The sequence below is a fragment of the Nipponia nippon genome, unplaced genomic scaffold (genome assembly GCF_047370975.1).
Source record: "Nipponia nippon isolate SJK-2023a ecotype South Korea unplaced genomic scaffold, ASM4737097v1 scaffold_1, whole genome shotgun sequence".
In the NCBI taxonomy this organism is placed as follows: Eukaryota; Metazoa; Chordata; class Aves; order Pelecaniformes; family Threskiornithidae; genus Nipponia; species Nipponia nippon.
In genome coordinates this window covers 38070798-38090940 of record NW_028262290.1, presented here as the reverse complement: position 1 = coordinate 38090940, position 20143 = coordinate 38070798, and the positions used below count along the sequence as shown (strand labels likewise).

The window sequence follows — 20143 nt, the reverse complement described above, 5'->3', positions numbered from 1 at the left end:
GGAGGGCTGGGATCTAGTGCTTGGTCACTGATGGTGAGACTGTTATCAGAGGTAGGCATTTCCACGACATCCTCCATGTTTCAAGAAGGGAGTAACCCTTGGCTAGTTGCTCTAGGAGAAAACTGGGCCCAGGAGAAGAATGGGCTCTGAGCCCTGGACTAGATGGTGATAGCTGTTTGTAGTCCTGGCTTAGGAGTTTAAGCCCTGAAGTTGAAGTAGGGAGAGTGTTCAGTATTTCCTACCAGAAGACCCCATTTCCAGTGCAGAAATCTCCATCCTGGGCCGCCTCTCCGCGCGGTGTATCTGTGTGGCGGTAGGTGCCAGCCTGGCAGTTCTCTATGATGCAGGTGCTCCGTTCTTGTCATAACCGATCCAATCCGCAGGTTGGGGTGTCTGTGACCTGACCTGTAACTCCGTCCCCTCACCCGGCTCTGTGTTGAGAGTCGTCTTCCCTAGCCTTTAGCAAAGGAAGAAGTAAGGTTGTACCTTCACATGATCTTTTACCGTGGTTCTTTCAGACACCCTGCAAGCTTCATCTGACGATGAGAGGGAAATTCCTCATTCCCTCAGATTTGAAAAGCTTTGCTTTGCTACTACAGTGTTTCTTCGTTCTAGAGCAGGAAAGCACCTGGTTGGGGGGGGTGTGTGGATAAGGAAGATTGGTGTCTAAATTTACTTGAAAGCTCCTTTATTCGAAGAGATATCACATCTTATTTTTTGGCAGTCGTTTGAAACTCAGCGGGCGACTGGCAAGCTGCTAGTGCTAAGTGCCTTGCCAAATACTGTTGCAAAATACTGCCACTGCAGAAGTTGTGCAACTTTACAGACCATTACATTTCTCTTGGAGTTAAACCAAAGGGGTGCCAACTTCTGATCCTTTGCCTCCGCTGAGAAGCAAGACCGACCATTTCCAGCTGCTTCCGAGGCACCAGCATGCTGCTTTGCTGCTGCCGTCTCTTCTTGTTCTTGCAGTCAGTTTTCCTTCAACAGTCCTTCTCCATCTCTTGTTCACTGTTGTGAAAGAACTGACAAAACAGAACTATTTAAAACTTTTTCATTGTACTGTTAATTGCAAAATATTTTGGAACAGACATCAGACCACGGAAAGCTTTGCCTCTGGTTCTGAACTCAATGCTAACGTATCAGGTGCATCAAAAGAGATTCGCAGCATCCCATGGAGTTATACCTCATATGTGAGTGTTTATTGAACAACTGTGGAATTGAAGTCACTCCCAAGTATTTATATTCATCTAATTAAGAGAGGATACAAAATCTGATATCTAAATATATGCAAACTGTGGGTCAGTTTTTGAGGTCTCATAACTTTTCTGTTTCCTGTTAAAATAAGGGACTGGTTGGAAACACAGTTCTTATTTTTCACAAACTATCTTGATGGCTATTTGAGGGCTTTGCACCATTAATCTTTGCTCAGATTGATATTTTAATGAGATATTGTGTTTGGGGGACTTGTGAGGATTATTGTCCTGTGATGTTGCATTGCATTACAGTGACATTTCTGGATTCAGCTAGGAAGATACACTGAAGAGGTAAGTGCTGCTTAGGGCTAAAGGTCTTAAATCATGCAGTTATTCAGGTTAGAAGGAACCTTGGGAGGTGTTCAGTGCAACCTCCTCCTCGAAACAGGGTTAACCCTGAGTTCAGACTGGGTTGCTCAGGGCTTTGTCTAGCTGGGTTTTGAAAACCTCCAAAGACACAGGCTCCGCAGCCCCTCTGGGCAACTTGTCCTGGTGGTCAATTATCCTTATAATGATTTCCCTTCTCATGCAATGCATCGCAAGCAAAGAGTCTGTCTTTCTGTCTTCTCCGTAACCTTCTCTAAGGCATTGGGAGGCTGCCGTTAGGTCCCCGTGAAGCCTCCTCTTCTCAAGGCTAAGCGAGTCTGGTCACCTGCGACTAGAGCATGTGCTGCAGCCCTTGACGGTCTGTCTTCTGACCTCTTCTGTGCCCTGTGTCCTTCCTGCTTAAGTGCAGGAATGTCGGACATATGTATTTAAATGTGAATGTACTCAGTCCGCAGGACTCTGACAGAACAACCGTGTATTTAGATTATGATAGTTGAGGTTTAGACTTTTTTTTTTGGCATCTTAGTGTTAGTTATTTATGAACTGGGATCACTATCAAGCCCTAAAATATGTTTCGTACTAAGTTTAGTAAATAAGTAAGGACTGAGCATTCAGAAAATTATTGCTTTTACTTAAGTGCTGTGGAATTTCCCATTTATGGTATGTGTTTTGCTTTGATGTTGTGAAGAGCATGGAATAGGGATAAGAGGTAGTTAAAGAAAAAAATAACTTTTGTACTCCGTTTGGATGAGATTTAACCATACCTTGCAAAAGCAAGATGCATTAAGTATACGAGTTTGGAATGCTACCAAAAACTACGGAACAGAGAAAACTTAGAACAGTTCAGAAATAAAAGCTACCTGGCAAAAACGTACCCAGACTGTCAAACTCCTGAAGGCAAGTGCAACCAAGAACTAGGAGACTTCTGCTTCCTTGCTGCACTAGTAATGGTACATCTTGATTATATTATAGAAAAAAAAAAAGAAAAGAAAAAAGCTATGTTGTCATAAAAGGTAAGTAAAAAGAGCATGTAGCATTAAAGAGTATATACCAATGTTTTATGAGAGGTAAGACGTGAAACAGGAGGGGGCTAGCTAGAGTCATAGTAGGTGCTGATAGCCTAGAATCCAATTTGCTTCCTGATTTTTTTTTCCCCCAAATACTAGGCCCTCTTGTTTCATTCAAGTGTTTTATTTAAGTAATACATCTGATAGTATTAATCTAATCTCCTGGTACTCATGGTAAATTTCTTGTAAATAAGTAATTTAGCGTGATCAATTGCTCTTACAAGGGGTTCTGGATTTTCAGACTGTCATGGAAATACTTAAGCAGCATTTTAATATTAAACCATCTAAATTTCACCCCCGTCCCTCCCAAATCAGCCCTTGGTAAAAGAATATCTGTTGTCTTTGGAATTGTTGGGTCTCTTTTCTGCCATCCTTCTGTGACTGAAAACGTACAGGGTTTCTCTGCCAGGGGACCACAAAACTGTCCCTCGGTAGTGTCCCTTAAAAACCACGGGAGACTTGCAGCAGTGACAGAAAACCTGAGCAATTACATTGGCCACGCTCTCTTGCCAGAGCAATGTGTTCTGAAATTTTCAACTGTCTTAGTGTAAAGAGTTTGTCCCAAGAACAAACTGTGCTGTTTCCAATGAGGTTTTACATCTTGTGTATGTGTCCACACACATTATATGTAACTCCAAAGGCATATGCCAGATAGATTGGCTTAACTTCACTTTTCTTCAGAATTTTTTGGAGGTTGGCTGCCTCTTTGGTGCTCTTTTCATGTTAACTAATACGTTATGTGGTGGATGAATAGGATTCTTTATAGAATTATCTACAACCAGGCACTGATTTATTTCAAAACAAAGGGTTTCTTTAGAGCGAAGTTTAAGCTGGCATTGCCATGAATCCTAGAATTATTCTACATTTAAATGAGAGAACAGTGATGCACTTGTACTTGGGCTTTGAACAGCACAGAGCTGTTGACCAGAGACTCGGAGACCGCTGAGCAAATCTTTCTAGGTCCACTTGCCGAAGTTTCCAAGACTACTTTTCTCTCCTTATGGAGATAGTGAAAAGCAAAGCTAAAAAGATGCTATTACTTGCAGTAGTCCATTTTTTTGGAGGTATGCAAAATTGTTCTGCAGTGTGTGATCAAAAAAATCTGTAAAACCCTGAGTGCTCTGTAGCAATCTGAACGCATACTTTTTCTCTGTTTTGGTTTGGGGTGTGTGGGGTATACTGCATAGCAGCTAAACAATACCTCACTTGTTTATAAAAAACCTTGGGAAGAAGGGGTGAGAAAGAAGAAAATATTTACAGTAGTTTTCTACCCAATTAAAATCAGAAGGCAGACTGAAAAGGAAAGAGTTCCTCTACCATCCAAGCCAATTAAAAGTAAGTTTTGCTGCTTGGATGTTAATTTACACATCCAAGGCCATGTAAATTTAAACTAGAAGCTTGACTTAACCTCGCCGATTCAGACGAACTTCAAATTTATGATTCATTTGGTTTTGGTCATAGCATCTGGGTGTTTAAGCACATTTTATGTGAATTCACAAAGGCTATTAGAAATTCATAAACCGCCTTAAAATGTTAAACTTGTGGAGTACTTCACCAGAATGTGTAAATAATGCCTGTCTTGCAAACATAGCTCTGCAACACGAGCTGGCTAGGGTCCTCCATTAAGATATTCTTATGTTTGATGCCCTCAGCCATTTTTCCTGTTGTTTAATTATCTGGGAATAAAACCAGAATTCTGTAGCTTCTCTCATGTATTAAAAGGTATCTAGAATTTCTGTGCAAACATTTTAATTGTATTTGTTGATATTAGTTGAGGTTGTTTGTGGTTTTTTTTCCTCTGTGTTTCATGTGTGTTTGTTTATAAAGAATTAAAATAGAGGTGGCAGGAGGAATGTCATAACATTTGCAGGGTTTTACTCAGAAATGAAACTGTAAACTTGTCACTGTGTGCAAAAATCAGTTTGCTCTTTTACATAGGAGCATCACTTGAAGTGACCTGAAAGAAATTTTATGATCAACCACCCAGTCAAAGCCCAGATAATTATTCAGGGAACCATGCTGGATGTGTGATGTGCCCAGAGTAAGAAACAAAACAGTCCTTGACAAGGAAGCCAAAGGTGCTGAATATTTTGGAAGCTACAGAGCAAGGGCCTCATAAGGAACAAAGGATGGCCTTGCAGCTCAGAGTCTAAAGAGCCACGCACACACAGCCTTGTGCACAGTTTGACCCTTCTTTAGGAAAAGAAAGTTGCACCATGAAATGAATATATGTTGATAAGAAATTAGGAACTGGCAATGAGGACTGGAATGTTCTTTGTCTTGGTTACTGCTTTATGACGCGACAGCTGGAAAAGATTGATGGCTTGGGTGCTTGGCCTTTTGTTTTGGTTCTGCTATTTTAATTTATGAGTCAGAAAGTCCCTAGACATAGGTCCTCACTTAAAGAAAAGAAAGAAAGAAAAACAAAAGACAGATTATCAGCAATGTTATTTTAAAGCAAATGCAGTTGTTAAATGAAAACATTGTGATGGTTTGTTACAGTTTGTTTACAGGCCTACCCAAGACATCCATATGTCACATCAGATGTCAGTTAAAATGGTCAATATGCTGTCTCGGAACAGTCAGTACCTGGTGCCTAGACACTGAACGCTGTCACTCCAGTCATGCTTGTTGCTGCAAAGTATTTAGATCTGTCTAACAGTTGAGGCAAGCAGTGTTGTTCTGGTCTGCTATGGTTGACCTGTCCTGCTTTGCTCTCTGCCGTATGGATGCCACTGTTGGTCCCTGGATTCCTCTGGTTTGGCTTAGGGTGAGTCTGTGTTACCGTATTCGTTCAGTTCAGGAGCCTGCTTTTGAAGTACGTCCCTCACGACATTTTGGTTCGCTTTGCCGGGTGATCTTGGGGAACACGAGTGGGTTTCCTTTCAGATGAAGTGAGACTGGAAGATCTTCTGCAGGAGCGCTTTTAACACCTACCGACCACGAATGGGTGTCCTGCCCACAGGACCAGGCTAGAGCTGGCTTGAAGCAAAACATACAAATCCTACCATGCCAACATGGGTAGTGTGGATGCCACATCCTCAACATCAACTGTTTTCCTCTCTGTGGATGTGCTTTTCTTGCACGGCGTTACTTGCTAAGGTAGACATGGAACAAAAACTACAGCAAGGGCACATGCAAGCGCCTGGAGGCTGCCTTTTCTCTTGACTTCAGGTGCAACCTCCTAAGTAGTTGCTCATGAAAGTGTCACACACCTCTGAAATGGCTCTCCCTGCAAGTGGCAGTCTCGTTTTTGATCTTTCTTTCTCTCAGTTTTCTGCCTGTCACTTGACTTCCCTCGGTGCTTCTCCTCTCTGTGCTTTCAAACCACTCTTCCTTCCCCTCACTTCTTGTTTGCCACCATCTCTTTCCTAGAACATTGCTCCCAGCCATAAGTTCTCAGTCTCAAGAGGTCATTTAACCGTCTCTACCCCAAAAGTGCAATCTGTCTTTTGTGAAGAAGTGTTCACCTCACTTTTTAAAGCTATTCCCTGGTGGAATCTCCTCCAGTGCTCCACTACCCTGCCATTATTTTTTTTGATGTTCATGTCTCCCTTCCTCCAGTGTTTAACCTGAACCTTTCCTGTGCTCATTTTAAGCTCATTAGGACTTGTCCTTTCCGTAGCTGGCTGAAGAGACAATTCCCTTCTCTTTGTAGTAGTCTTCCAATGTAACAGCTATCCCTTAAGTGTTTCTTTTTTCCCCTCCATTAACAACTAGCTCGTCCATCCCACCTCCCCATAAGTCACATTTTCTAGACTACTTTGCATTCTCATTACTGTTGCCTCTACCCTCTCTGGTGGGTCCACATCATTCCTAGGTATTCAGACATGAACGGAGTAAAGTAGAAGGATTTTTTTGGGTTCAGCAGATTATGCTCAGGCTTTGCACTCCGACACTTTTCAAAACTTTTATACCTTTTAGGAACGTTTGTCTGCCTTACAACAGCATGATATTTTTCTCTTGTGACCCGCTGTAGGCTGCTGCCTTGTTGTTTCCCATCCTGTATTTCTATATTTGATGTTTCCTGCCAGTGGGTGGTAGCTTGTACATAACCTGCTACATTTCACTCCGTCCTTCCAGATCACTACTCTATCCTGACGATGATATATTTAACCTTTGTTTCTCGCATCCTGAACTAATATTTACTCTTCCGGCATCTGTAGTCTGATTGTTAAAATGTCTCGAGGCAGTTTCAAAGCCTTACTAAAGGAAAGATGTGACATCTGCTGTTTCTCTCCTACCTATCTGGAAGGCCTGTCAAAGGAAGTTAGCAATGTGATTTAACAAATCTCTTTTGGCTACTAGTTAAGATTATTTTACAAGTGCTGCTAATTAATTTGTTCTGGATTGTTTTCTCCAGGAATTTGAAGTTAAACTGACTCATTGGGTCTCTAATATTCTTACCTGTTGCTTTTTGTTGCTTTGTTTTGTTGGCTTATTTGTTTTTTTCCATCGTGCACACGTGCACGCAGTTTCATTCACATTCTCTCTCTCTTCCTCCTTCCTCTGAAATCTTACCTGTCGTTGCTGCTGTTTATGCTAATCACTGCTTGCATTTGACCCTCTTAGTGAAGACTGATGTCCTAAACATGATAGCCTTCTGGATGTCATCTCTCATCAGTTTTTCTCTGTGTTGACTGGGGCAGCAAGGTTTTTCTTGCTTTTAAGCTATAATCATATTGATAATAAGGAATTTTTTTTGTTGCTAGCCAGTTTTTTAAATTATAATTCTATCTTAACCATGCTGATTCTCATACCTATGTACTTATGTAGATTTTATACTTCTTGCTAGCAATTAGACTGTGTTTTCACATTCTATGTCTGTCTTGACAAATAAATCTTGTGCTACAACTTCTGCTGTGTATTTTTACAAGGCACAAGCACAGATGATCCTACTGTATTGTTTATTGGAGGAACTGCTGCTGCTTTGTTGCCTCTCCTCTTAGTAGTGTCTCTTGTGAGGTCTCCTCTCTACCTGAGTGTGTTTGCGTTTGTCTTCGTTACATTTATGAGCTCCCTCTCCTTCCATTTCATGAGGTTTAGTCTGAACTGGTTGCTCTCCATTTGTCTGGAAACAAATCTAAAGGATCTGCTGCCTTCTGTATTTTCTCCATTTTTTAATTACAAAAATTGCTAATTTTGAAATAAAAGAAGTGTGAGTCTAAACAACAGTAAAGCTTCATGTCCATTCATGGGCCTTTGCTCCTTATACCATGTGGCTATCAAGATACCACGTGTTGTTAGATTACCATTTCAGGCTTTTCTGCTTTATTTCCAAGTCACTAGCTGTTTGATATATAGATTTAAGATATGAAACAAATAACCCTGGTGCTGCTAGATTTTTTTTAATGCCTTCGTTGTTGTTTAAACTGATTAGGCCTGTTAGCGCAAATGGCAGCCACTAGGCACTCAAAGCTGCATCAAGTCCGCATTATGCTGGATGTCTTGCACAAAATTAATAAAAATGACCTCTTTTCCAAAGAACTCTGCTCTGGCTTTTATTCCTAGCTGGTGAGATAAGACAGCTGCAGCGTGAAAAGGGTCCTGAACAGAGTGGGTGACAGCGGCGTTTGAGTGTGGAGAGAGCGGGAAGAGAGGGGTTCTGAGCAAAGTCCTGCACCTCTTGAGGTGGAGAGGCAGGGTGTAACATGGTAGACAGACATTATCCTCCCAGTGAAGGTAAATGAGAAAGATGCTCCAACAAAAATGGGAAGATATTTTTTTCATTGCCTGCTATTTGATATTACTTTTTTTTGTGTGCAACTGCCTGCAAGCTTTTATCTGTGCTGATGAAGGAGGTGCCCAAAATAAAACACTGTTTAGGGTTTAATGTAATAATTAAGTAGGCAAAGCCCTGCCAGTTTGTTCTGACCACAAAATGCTTTTTTAGGCTGTCGTCTCCTTTTCTCCCACGTGCTTTAGCATCTCCAGCCCAATAAGACTTACTGTGATTTTGGTGTTAATTTATTTGCAGCCCGTCCTATCCTGTGCCTAATTAGAGATTAGTTTTAGCAAACTAATTCACTGAGCATATTGACACATGGAGCCAGATACTCTAGGGAGCTCCGATCACCCTGGGGTTGGCAAGTGGTCTTCCAAACATTTGTATGTAACCTGGGGTTCTGCTGGTGCTCTACACAGATGAGCAATCAAAGTTACGTGGCGCTAGAGAATTAGGGCTGGGGTGCTTTTAGAAGAAGGTAAGAAGTAGACTGTTTTTTCCTAACTGAGTAAAAAGGCTGTCCTTTGCAAGTAATCTTCCTCCACTGTGGGATAATGAATAAGATGTGCTGGGAGGTTGGAAGACTCAAGATCTCTTCCTTGTTCTACTGCAAAAACTTTCCTTGTGCTTTGGTTGACTCTTTGAGTCTGTGTTGCAGGCACGTTTTTATTGCTGTTTTCACGTTTTACAATGTAGCAGGTCTTAATTTTATTGTTCATTGGAGTCTGAACAGTCTTGGCCAAGAAAATGCTGCTACTGGCAAAGAAAATACTACTTAATCTATTTATTTGGATTCAGACCTTGGTTTGTTTATTTATTCTCCTTAGCCAATATCTGGGATTTTGTTTGTTTCTTTAATCTGACTTCCTTCCAAATTTGTGATACATTCTGTGCCAATATATGACAGAATTAACCACTGACCAGTGTCAGACCTCTTTTTCTTTTAAGCCTCTTCAGTAAATTGGATGCTTAATTTTTCAGGTCTAGGCAGATTATCTAGCAATATTTGAAAACTTTTAAAATGTAAGACAAATTCCACGATTTATGTGTTCAGAAGATAACTGACAAATATTCTCTGAAATAACTTTTTGTTAGTATCCGATTTACTTTCCTTTCTAGTAAATTTGCGCCCCCCATATGCTTGTGTATATATAGATTATTTTTTTTTTTGCCTTACAAAAGAAAATCTCCATATAATTTTTCTTTTTTGTTATAAAGTAAAGGAATGGGGGTTCTGCATGTTTTCCTCTCCCCTTTACAGGAAGTCATGGGCTCTGCTCTCAACTTTCCTAGACATGCAATAAAACAAAACTTCATATAATCCCATGTAAATGAAATAACTAATCCCACCATCTTCCTGTTTTCATACTCCCACAATTCTAGCATCTGCACGGGTATAGTTTGACTCTATACCTGCCGACCATGGTAGGCATATTAATGCTTTCAAGTTTGCATTTATGTGAAACGTCCAAAATGTCTTTTTGGTGTTAGCTTAATGTTTTATTTGTTCTCTTTTTGTCTCCCTCGACTGCTGGTCCTTTTGTTAGTTGACAGAAACTCTACTGTTATTCCATTATCCCAAAAAAGCGCTAAGCTGCTCTGGTTTGTACGACTTGAGACATTCTTCCCATAAACCAGATTTTAAAATGAGGTACTAGTTTAACTGTGCAAGTTCACAATGAATGCAATAAAATGATTATGAAAAGCTTTATTGAGCAATTATGCATGTAGGAATGCTGGAGCCAGGAATCAGCAGTATAAACAGCCATCTTGCTTGCTCTGACTTCAACAGCATTACATAAAAAAATGTTTTTGTCCTCAGTACTTCTGCATTTCCCTTCTCAAAATTAGGCACCGTTCTTGTAAGAGTGAGAAATAAACAGTGCTTGTATTTTCTGATTTTGAAGACACTTCTGAATCAATCAGTGGAGGCAGATGGGTGAAGGAATGAAAATATCCGTAATTACCCGGACTTTATTTTAATGGAGGTACGCGGTGAGGGGCCCTTGGCTGGACACCCCAGGCTCCCTAGGGGAGGTGACCATGCCAGCAGCGCAGGCGTTCCCTGCCGTTCTGGTGTGCTAACGACTGCGTGCGGGTAGGCATAAATTGGTGGCAAACAAAAGAAAAAAATGATCAGCGTAGGCCCGGGAGAACCGCAGTTATATAAAGGTGAACGATGAAACGTCATTTCTAAAGTGGGTATTTTGAAGGGCTGTTACCGGAACACTTTTTATATAAATGAAAGGTACATTTGAATCAGAAGCAGTTTGGTGTAGAAACCTGCTAGTGACTCATCCCAGACCTGAGGGGAAGCAGAGCTAGTGCGGCACGGAGAGATTTTGGAGCACTTACATGCTACCTACTTCAGAGTGAAGTTAAATTTTCATCAGTTAATCCAAGAGTGGGAGATATTAGCACCTTCCTCCAACACCGCTCCTATTAACTTCCATTAGCGTGGTGCATATTCCAGTCTGGATATCCTCATCACTGTTGTAATCGCATCTGAGCCGAGGTTGATTATTGGTGGTTTCCTGAACATTGTACAGATTCTTCACAGCTCCCATATTTTCCTCCCAGTGCAGTAACAATGTATTTATCAAGTGCTTCAGTTCTTGAGATGTATGGCATCTTGAGTTCTCACGGCTGTACAGAACTCTTTATCTTCTTTCTAGAACAGAAGTTTTTCTTTGCTTAATTCGAAGGTTTATAAAAACATTTAATGAATCGGGTTGACACGAAGATTGCCACGTAATTAGAAAACTTTGGCATTTTGCTCTTTTGTGTTCTTATGCAAGCTTAAAATTGCACTGTCATCTACCAAAATTACTTTAATTTGTACAGCATTGTTGGAGAAGACTGTAGTTGGAATAAGACTTATTCTTGATCTCATGCCTTATAGAAGGAAAACAGAGTAGCTTGGATTTGTGTGCAGGAACATTTTCATATGAAACATTTGACTTAATCTGAACAAGGACTGCAAGAAAATACCATGTCTTTTAAATAATCTGGTTCTTATTTTCCCTTTAAAAAGGCTGTATGTACATCAAAGCTAAATGTCAACGTACAATTTTGTGATAACTTCTCCTACTTAGTATTCATGTTACATGCTGCAACTTACAATATCTTTCTTCGTTCTCTGTGGTCCTTGCCACCCAACACCATAATAGCTAACATCAAAAAATTGCTGACCTGAAACATTAAATACTGCCATGTTCCTTTTTAAAACTGCATAATGGAACAGCGGTCTTGAGTTAATATCGAGATTAGAGGGATTTATTTAATTGTTGCTTGTGCTTCGTACTCAGATTTGTGATATTCCATTAAGTGACTTCTGCTAGATTGTCGTATTGTAAGAAGAAAGATGTTAAAGAAAAATTTGATTTAGTAGAGTCCAAAAGTTGATCATCTGTCCTCTGTCCCTGCTTGTTCTTGGACATCCTGTGTTGCATTGGTTTTACGTGGTAGAAGAAGACAGGATGTATCTTTATATAAATCTATTGCCGAAACTCACTTAATAGTGCAGACCCACATACACACTTAAAACATTGACCCACAGCTCCCAGGACTGAAAATGAGAGTATTTGTGCTTGCAGAACAAAAACCAGACTCTGTAGTTGGTAGATGGAAATACATCTTCTGTGTGGGTCAGGAATAGGTTGGCATCTGGCAAACATGAGGAAACGGCTAGGTAAGCAACTAAACAAAGTAATGACAGCAAATAATAAACTCTTACAACATTTTGCTTAAATCTCTCTCATTTTTGGATTATAAGATACAGCTTCTTGCTTTGGTGGTGGCGTTTTTAAATTGCTGCTATGTTTTTTCTACTCCGAGTTGGTGCATAACGCTGCTCTAGTGGAATGCATGTGTCTTTTGACATAACCAATTTGTTAGAAGTATTACTAGAACAGCAAATCCAAATCTGGTCTGTTCTGTAGATCTTAGGCTGCCTTTAAAATGTTGACATTTTGGAAAAAGGCTGTGAGCCTTTTGTGAGGGGTGGACACAATGGGGGGACACCTCCAAACCAATGCCCTTGTTTAGTTTCATTTGAATAGAATACCTGTACAGATGAGCTACCAGTAAATAGCTTGAAAATGCAAATATGGTGCTTGTGTTCTTGCTCATCTCTAGAATCTGGGGAAGAACTCTTGCCATTCTGGGTAGACCCCACCTATGTAACATTGTGCGCCAGAGCAGCTGTTTACCAAAGCATGTTTGTTCACCCCAGCCTGTATTTGCAATTCTAGTAGAATGTGCTGTAGCTGGGATTCAGGAGACTGAATTAAGAAACATCCATACAGAATTACTACTTAGAAAGCTTTTTTTCTTTTATACTTAGCTTTGGTATACTTCCCTGCACAAACTGCTCAGATCTGCAAACTCAGATACTTGACCTGTTTGATAGAACTGTATTTATAAACTGAATTCCAAAGCGTCTTTAAGAACAAAAAGCAGGTCTTGCAGTACTATGAGTCGGGAGGGTTTTTAGCAACTTATACTGATACTTCATGAGATGTATTGAATAGCTTCAGCTTCAAAGTGTTTAACAGGACAGTAATTTATTACTGCGTTGTATGCATCTCTGCTGAAACTAGCCCCAGAACATGTTAGCATATACCAATAAGCCATATATTTGACATGGTAAGCATGTATTTTGCTATATATCTATAAAGCAGACAGTTATCTTTGTCCTTTTGCTATATATGTATTCATGCTTGTAGGACTTGGTGATAAGTCAGGTCCAATGGACTTCTTTTTCCTCATATTCTTGGAACCCCTGTGAATCTTCCATGCTTCCGTGTAAGCAAGTGGAGGTGGCGTGAAGCAGTATCTACACTGTACATCTCTAGGATAACTGAAAACTAAGGTAAACTAGGCTATCGGGAGTTTAGCATTCATGCTATTTTTCTGCTTCTGGTAGCTGAACTAGTTTGTGGAGATTCCGCTTGGGTACCTGCTCCAGACTGCATGCTTGCAGTGAGTGAGGGTAGGTGGAAGGCAGAAAGAGATCTGGGCCCAGTGGGCAATGAATACTGGTGTGTGTCCATGTGCCCTCGGTTAGTGGTGCTTCCCCTAATGACGAGGCTGTAACTTGGTAGTATCTCCTGGTGGAACCCTGCCAGCTATTGACCTGATAAGTGAACAGGATGTAAACAGCAGGGTTTGGGTCAGAGGTGAGCTTTGTCAGACAGTTCATGTGCACTTCACCGTTCACTTTAAATGCCTTGCATGATAAGTAATTTTAAGAAACTAATCTTACGTTCTTTGCTTTATAACAATACATTGTTCAACTTGCCCTAACTGAAGAAAGTACTCCAAAATGACTGATACGGCAATAATAATACATTTTGGTGTATGTATGAGGGAAAGAAAGAACTTGAGGAGGATGAAGTGAGGAAAATAGAGATGTATTGAAAATGCAGAGATGATATTTCACTGCCTGATACTGCTTTTTTATCTTGAAATCCCATCATGCATTTATGTGGTTTCTACCAAAAATTGCTTGCCTATATCAAATTACCCAGGGCGTTGTTCGTTACAACATAGTGTTGTACAAAAGGAATTAATTTTCCTAAATATGTTTATGAAAACATACAGAGGCTTCAAGTAATCATGAAATGTAAACAAGCAGAACTCTTGCATGAAAGGAAAAAAGGGTAACTCATGGCCTCACTTGTCTTCATGTTTTCAGTTTGCTTTCCATCTTTTAAAAGGCTGTCTAGTGCTTGTGACAGTAAACTGGTTTCATAGAATCATGGAATGTCCTGAGTTGGAAGGGACCCACAAGGATCATCGAGTCCAGCTCCTGTCCCTGCATAGGACAACCCCAAAATTCACACCATATGTCTGAGGGCATTGTCCAAATGCTTCTTAAATGTTGTCAGGCTTGGCGCCATGGCTGCCTCCCAGGGGAGCCAGTTCCAGTGCTCCACCACCCTCTGGGTGAAGAACCTTTTCCTAATGTCCGACCTAAACCTCCCCTGGCATATCTTCCTGCCGTTCCCTCGGGTTCTATCATTGGTCATCAGGGAGAAGAGATGAGCGCCTGCCCCTCTTCTTCCCCTTGTGAGGAAGCTGTAGACCGCTATGAAGTCTCCCCTCAGTCTCCTCTTCTCCAGGCTGAAGAGACCAAGTGACTTCAGCTGCTCCTTGTACGGCTTCCCCTCTAAACCCTTCACCATCTTCATGGCTCTCCTCTGGACACTCTCCAGTAGCTTTGTATCCTTTTTGTACCGTGGTGCCCAAAACTGCACACAGCACTCAAGATGAGGCCGCGCCAGTGCAGAGTAGAGTGGGACAATCACCTCCCTTGACCGGCTGGCACTACAGTGCTTGATGCACCCCAGGACACGGTTGGCCCTCTTGTATGTATCTGCATGTATGTGTGTTCTCCAATACTCATGTATTTGGGTAAAATGTGAGACTGGCTATGATACGGATTATAGGTTGGTATCAAGATCATGAGGGGCGTCTGTACTTTGTCTGAGGTATATACACCTTTTCTACTGGAATGAATCACTCAGGTTTCCTCCCCACCACCACTCAGCCGATTACGCGCCATTTGCTACCTCCAGATCTTTATGCATATCAAGTACTTCCCACAATGAGGTGGTCGCCAGGTCCATAAAGTCCCTTTTCTAGAGGGTGTTTGCCCAAAGACGTTGCTTGAAACAGATTCCTTCTCGTTGTAGAATACCATATGTGACATAACTGAACACGAAGTATATGAAGTACAGCCAGAAATCCCTGGCTTGTAAGAAAGCAGCTCAGAATATAGCGATCCCTGCATCTCAGGGAATGAAGATTGTTCAAAGTGGAGTAAAATCTGGGATATGAAAGTGGCCTTTGTGACGGGAAAGGGAGGCATCCCTAGGCAAAGTCTCTGGTACTGTGTGAGGATGAATGCTATGCTTGGACTGAGATGGGATCTGTAAAACCTGCCATATGTCTAATTTTCTTTAGAGATGCCTCCTCTTTTCTTCTGCCTGGAGGTGGTACCAGGACAGAACCTAACTATTTTGGAGCTCTGGATACCCAGCAGACAAGTAAGAATGGCCCTTCCCCCTGGGCTGTGGATGTTAAGAGGTCCTGCATAGGTCTGCTGAACGTTCAGAGTACAGCTACTGCTTCTAGGAAGGACCACATATATGTGCTGTAGCGTTGACCAATGTAAATGTCAACGCGCTTAAGACAGAGGTGTCACTGAACTCCTTCTTAGTGGGGCTTTTCCATGTGACTGAGAGTATTTGCTGTTTACTACAGTTGATCTTGCCCAGAGAAACTGTCAGCTGCTGAGAGCTTCATCATCCCAGTGTGTAAATGCATTGCTAAAGAGACTGAGAGCTTCATGTATTTTAACAAAAGACGCAATTGCTCTGAAGAGCGCTGGCAAGGAATCTGAATTTCCAAGGTACACAACAACATACTTGGCATACATGTTCCCCCAGGTAGGGATAAACTTGCCTTTTTAATCTTTTAGCATTACCTATTTTTCCTTCATTCCTTCTGACGCTGCTGCTTTTGGAACAGTGCTTGCTTGTGTACTAGTGTTCATCTTTAGTATATGCTTCAATTGATTTCAACCAGTTTTCTTCTTAGCTTCTGTGAAGAATTTCTTTGATGTGGTGCTGCTGTCATTCTTCTTGTCCATGTTATGTATACTCTGTGATGTTTGTGAAATGACACAATATATTACAGTTTTTCTACAGTTTTCCATTATTTTTGTTTGTGGTGTTTCTTACGCTAAGTGGGGTCTGTGTACTGTTGTTGTAGATCCTGGTCTTGATCTCCACCAGCCTCTGTGCCCCAGGACACTCTTCTTGTAATACGTGGATCATCTTCTTTGTGTCTGGAGTGCTGGAAAACTGTCAGTTCACTGTGAATGCTGTTCAGGGTTGGGAAGCTTCCTTTACTTGCCAAGTTCTTATGCTTTGTCAAGAGATAATAATGAATCTTTCAGTCGTACTTGTTTAGGTGGCTTGTGGTAGTTTCGGGTGGGTTGGTTGGTTTGTTGGGAGAAGGGGTTGAAGTATATGTTTGCTACGAATCGGTCTCTTAAGTATTCATTTCAGTCCTTCCAAGTGAAAGACTGTAATCTGAAGACATTTTGTAGTTGATCTAGCGTACAAAAAGAAAGTATGGGAAAAAAGCATTTCTCCTGTGCAGCTCATGTAAAACTGAACCATTATTCAGACTTTGATAATAAGCACAGGCACGCATCTATGAAAATGAGTTAAATGAAAGCCATTAATATGCATACATGCATTAAGTGTTACAAAACCTGCTTTGGTAAAGAACAGTTACCTGGTGACACTGTTGCTTGCATGTGCACTGTGAGGTTTAAATCTTGTCCAGCTGGTGTTTCTTCCACAGTTTTAACCTTCAGGCTTTCAGCTAAATCACCTTCCCACTGAGGGTCTTCTTATTTGATTTTATCTGTGATAGCCCATGTGTTTTGGTAATCTCATGTGTCCAGGGAGCCTATCAGAAGACAGTTTTCTCCGGTACATGACTCTTGGGTCTCATGCTTTGCAGTCCAAACTGGCCCATTCCCAAGCCTCTTCAAAGTCTTATTCCTAAGCAGGCAGCGCGGTATGAATATGGAGTAATCAGGTGTATCCAAACAAGAGGCTGGGAAGCAGTGTGAGAGTAATTGATAGAAAAGGGCGGGTGCATATCTGTCTTCACACATTTTATGGAGTTTTTCTGGCTGCCGGAATCCTGGGTGTTAGACAATATTTGCCCTGAGTTGCTGTGCCTGTGTCATTATGAGGCCCATCCATTGCAGCCTGAGGCTTTCCAAAGGGTGATGTCCTCAGACTGCTCAATGCTGTGTAGGTGGATACAATCTGCTTGGAGTTGGGTTCTTTGATTAAAATAATTGGCACGTGCAAAGTTAACTACAATGGCCAGCAGATGTTTCCTGAGCGAAGTCTAAATTTAAGGCTTTATAGGCTAAAGGCTAACAATAATTATTTAAAAGATCACTTCATATCCATTGCAGCGTCACGTTAATGCCTTTTGGAGCGTTTTAAACAGACGTGCCTTCGGTTGTGTTATCCCTGAGCGTGAAGAGTAGGATAGAAGGCTTGGTGTTAAAAGTGATAAGCTAAGATACTCCTCTGAAGATGCAGGAACTGAAACCGAAAGCTGTGATATCAATGTTTGAAGCTGATAATGAGGTAATGATTTCGAGGTGTTACTCAATTGACCCACCATGTTTTAGCAGTAACTAAAAATATTGGGCTATGCTTGTCAAGTGGTTTGGGCTGTGCTTGTTCTGTGAATATTTGAATATATACTAAAGTACCACAGAATATACATACAGAACAGTGTTCACTAGCAAAGCTCCTGGCTATGTTTAAACAAGTCTTCTGCATTCCTGCTTGTCTTTGTCTTACAATGTTTTTCATACTGTATTTTTGTCTATATAGTTCTCTCGATGTTGTAAAATTAGACTTTTGATCTTTGGTCAGGGGCAAGGTTTTTGTACTAATTTAAGGACATTTTCAGTAAAAACAGAACCTAATATTTCAGATTATTGCTACCTGCTCATACTGGGCTTGGAGAAACATGTCAAAGGTACCCTGCATTTCTGTGACCTCTTGCATTTGCAGTGGGTTGAGATGGGTCCTTCATTTCTCTTCCCTTTTTTCTTCTTTTCCACCCCCGCCACCCAGTCACTGGTGTTCTTCAGCAAAGACTTGAAATACTTGGGATGACAGCACAGTACATGGATTTGTAACATTCTTTAGAAGCAAAGTACTGCAAAGCAGTGGAAGTGAGATTCTTTGTGTGTATTACTTGCCCAGGAAACATAAATAGGGAATGCAAGGGAGTTCCTGGGGACAAAAATGTTAGAGCGAATGCTGACCTTTAACTTCACTTGAAAGGCAAGTTGAGTTCCATGTGTTTCTGTGTGTGCTATGCGGTTAACCACCAGGTATCCACACTGACGTTAGAATATCAGCCTTTAAAAGCTCATCAAGCAAATCTGTAAATTAGGATTTATTTAAATTTTAGGACCTTAACAGTGTTTTGCATGGTAGGATGCACTAGACAGATGAACGTCGTGTGGAATTCATTCAGGCAAATTACAATTTAAGGATATGTACCACGTTGCTGCTCTCTAATTACTTAAGATTGAGCACAGCTCCAGAATAGTGAGAGGAACTGCATAAAATTAACCGGTTGACAGCCCAGTCTTCAGGCAGTTTTGAACTGTGAGGAAGGACAAATAGCTGCTCTTTATTCAGAGTTTTAGGGCTTAGGCCATGTGGCCAGGTAGACGGAGTTAAATTATCTCTAGGCCAGGGTCATCTCTGCTTTCCTGGGTTGAGGCCCCTCTACGTACTGTAAATCAGTCCAGTGGCTCCATTCAACTGATCTGCTGACAAGTGAATGATTAACTGAAAACTATCAACCAGACAGAAGATGAACTCTGCTAAACAACTGTAAAGTAAAATAACTCTTGAATACAGATTACCTGATTAAGTTATTTGCCAACAAGTTATTTTAACTGACTTAAAGTTCAAAAGCTCTGGGTTTCACAATGAGAAGTGCTAACACAGTTTCTTTAAAACCTCTCTATGAATGCAAGGCAAATAGCTTACCCGATCTGGACAAGCAAAAGGCGGCTGTTGCTGCAATGCAGAGTCTCTGGATCTAGCAGTGCCTACCCAAAAATACAAAACTCCAAAATCAGGAAAGGGCAGGTTAGGATGGAGAAATTCCTCATTTCTTCCTGCGAGGAATGGAAGCTTGTGATCCAGTTGACTGTGTACATAGTTACAACACGCTAATCAAAACACTGACGTATTTTAAATAATGCCAGGCTGCTTCTCTGGTTTGTTTTTGGAGAGTGGTTGGATGACTGTCAGTGTCTGACACATGCGTGTAGTATTGTGCAGGAATACTTCTGCAGCAGGAGTGTCCAGAAACAGGATCTCCCGAATCACTGTTTACCAGATACTTGCCAATACCTGAGACTGCTGAAATGAGCATCGTCGTGTCTCGTCAGGCCCACATACAAGTCTTGTGAAGACACGCTTGTAGAACATGGGGCTTCTCTGTAATCAATAGAACAATTTCCTGATGAAAAGCTGTTGGTTTTTTGGGGTACCTACGTGTTACATCAGTTAAGACAGTGGGATGGGCTACAGTGTTTTCATGCTTGCTCATGCTTTACATGGCAGTTGAAATCCCAAGAATCATTTCAGGTATTTATATGGAGGAAGCTAAAATGGCATAGGTTTTTACCTCATCCTGAGTGTTACCGTTTGCGTTACATATTCTTTGCCTCTTAAGCCTTGTCTGAATGAGGAACATACACCTTTGGAGACCGCAGCAGATCCTCAATGAACACGAGGTTTTAACTTCATGGGTGCAGGGTCTGTTCTGTTAAACTCAATCCACGCCGACTCCTGGCTGGTCCTGCACTTTCGGATCTAGTTAACCAAGCAGAAGCGATACTGCCATTGAAAGAGCTTTTTTCTGGAATTTGTAATTTTATAACTGTTTTATGGCGTCAATCTGCTCAGGAAAAACTTACCAAGTTACACTTTGTTTTAAGAGGTCTAGCTGAATTTTAACTGGGCTATTGAAACTTACCCTCTAATTTCAGAGGGTGCAGAAAGGGTTCCCTAAATAGTGCTAGGTATTATAGAAACCTATCTCATTTTTCTGCATTATTCCTGCTGCACATACAGAAGAAGGGGAAGAGCTTTCATTACAGCAGCTGGTTTAATGACAGCCTTGCCAGT

General features: G+C 41.2%; 1 protein-coding gene across 1 annotated transcript in view; it reads left to right on the top strand.

Moving 5' to 3' along the window:
* The window catches only part of SGK3 (serum/glucocorticoid regulated kinase family member 3), a 62523-nt gene that overhangs the window by 4093 nt on the left and 38287 nt on the right, over positions 1-20143 (top strand). The gene's annotated exons all lie outside the window — the stretch shown is intronic.